We start from the raw sequence: 2,500 nt of genomic DNA, 5'->3' as shown, positions 1-2,500 counted from the left end.
TCAACGGACAGAGGTCATGCGTCATGGGGGGGATCTAGCAAGGCCATGGGGAAGGTCATGGAGGACCTTGGAAGCAAGCGCAAGACGAGAGCGAATCGAACAAGGGGCCAGGACGGGGCCTTGTGCCCATGGTCTTCGCAAGACTGCGTCCAAGGCGCCCGAAAGCCCAAGGGAACCCAAACCCGGCCGACACTTGCAATCGCACATGCTCTCTGCAACACACCATCAATGCCGCCCAACGGGGCCAGCACGAGCAGTCATCCGCAGTCCCCTGGCCCTGCGCACGTTTGTCTATGAAACCGAGCATCAATGCCACAGAAAGTGCCGGGGCGCCAGCTGGAGCCATCATCCGCGTTGCCATGGCTCGCTTGGCCTTGGCTTGCCAGTCCCCGACACGAGCAATCGCGCATTTTCTTTGCAACCGACCATCAATGCCGCCCAACGAGGCCAGCACGAGCAGTCATCCGCGGTCCCCTGGTCCTGCGCACGTTTGTCTTTGAAACCGAGCATCAATGCCACAGAAAGTGCCGGGGCGCCAGCTGGAGCCATCATCCGCGTTGCCATGGCTCGCTTGGCCTTGGCTTGCCAGTCCCCGACAGGAGCAATCGCGCATTTTCTTTGCAACCGACCATCAATGCTGCCCAACGGCGCCAGCACGAGCAAAATCATCAGCGGTGCGGTGGCCTTGCACGGACTTTTGTCTTTGGAACCAACCATCAGTGCCACGGGAAGTGCCGGAGTCCCGGCATCCGCGGTGCCAAGTCATTGCGCCCTTGGTCTCTGCAGCGGGGCATGCCGGGCACTCCCAACCATTGCAAGCAAGCAAGCAAGCAAGAAAGAAAGTAAGTAAGTAAGTAAGTATTACATATAGGGGCGGGACATGCGGGGAGTTCTGCGAAACGTGCACTACGGGGCACACGCGTACCTACCGGGGCATACCGACCCCTATTGGGGCACACGTGTGCATATCGGGGCATACCGGGCCTATCAGGGCACACGCGTACATACCGGGGCATACCGAGCCCTACTGGGGCACACGTGCGCATATCGGGGCGTACCAAGCCTATCGGGGCATACGCATGTATCCCAAGGCATACCGAGTCTATCCGGGCATACGCGTTCATACCGGGGCGTAACGGGCCTATCGGGGCATACTTGGGCATATCCGGGCAAAAAATGCCCAAAACTTGCGCAACCTTGGCAACCGTGGTCCATTCCTCTCTATATGCCTAGCCTTGGCAACCGTGGTCCATTCCTCACTATATGCCATGGCCTTGTGCCCATGGTCTTCCCAAGACAGCGTCCAAGGCGCCCGGAAGGCCAAGGGAGCCCAACCCAGCGATGCCCTGCTATGGCAAGCCAAGGCCAAGCATTCCGGTGCCTATCCGGGCAAAAATGCGATTCCTCTCTATATGCCTAGCCTTGGCAACCGTGGTCCATTCCTCACCATATGCCATGGCCTTGTGCCCATGGTCTTCCCAAGACAGCGTCCAAGGCGCCCGGAAGGCCAAGGGAGCCCAACCCAGCAATGCCCTGCTTTGGCAAGCCAAGGCCAAGCATTCCGGTGCCTAACCTTGGCAACCGTGGTCCTTTCCTCACCATATGCCATGGCCTTGTGCCCATGGTCTTCGCAAGACATCGTCAGAGGCGCCCAAAAGGCCAAGGGAGCCCAACCCAGCAATGCCCTGCTTTGGCAAGCCAAGGCCAAGCATTCCGGTGCCTAACCTTGGCAACCGTGGTCCTTTCCTCACCATATGCCATGGCCTTGTGCCCATGGTCTTCGCAAGACATCGTCCAAGGCGCCCAAAAGGCCAAGGGAGCCCAACCCAGCAATGCCCTGCTAGGGCAAGCCAAGGCCAAGCATTCCGGTGCCTAACCTTGGCAACCGTGGTCCTTTCCTCACCATATGCCATGGCCTTGTGCCCATGGTCTTCGCAAGACATCGTCCAAGGCGCCCAAAAGGCCAAGGGAGCCCAACCCAGCAATGCCCTGCTAGGACAAGCCAAGGCCAAGCATTCCGGTGCCTATCCGGGCAAAAACGCCCAAAGCATGCCCATTCCTTAGCCTATCCAGGCAAAAACGCCCAAAATCTGCACATTCTAGTGCCTATCCGGGCAAAAACGCCCACCAGCATGCCACCCTCCTATAGGGTTTGCGCAACCAACCAGCCTAACCACCAGTGGCAACCAAAGGTGCTGTTAGCGACGACTTCTGAAGACGCGACGAGACGATGCGGGATCTGCGCCCAGACGCGACGAGACGATGCGGGATCTGAGCCCAAGAATGCCTAGACCCGTCCACTTGATGCTGGATCTGCCCCCCAAGCATGCCTAGTGTGCAAGGACTGTGTGCAAGGCTAGTGTCCAAGGCGAGTGCCCAAGGCTTGTGTGCAGGGCTAGTGCCCAAGGCTTGTACGCATGGCTTGTGTGCAAGGCTAGTGTCCAAGGCTTGTGTGCAAGTCTAGTGTGCAAGGCTTGTGTGCATTGCTTGAGTGCAAGGC

The sequence above is a fragment of the Tasmannia lanceolata genome, unplaced genomic scaffold, assembly GCF_043159265.1.
Source record: "Tasmannia lanceolata isolate RefF3 unplaced genomic scaffold, GAP_Taslan_0.1 ptg000140c, whole genome shotgun sequence".
NCBI lineage: Eukaryota > Viridiplantae > Streptophyta > Magnoliopsida > Canellales > Winteraceae > Tasmannia > Tasmannia lanceolata.
This window is presented reverse-complemented; position numbering follows the sequence as displayed.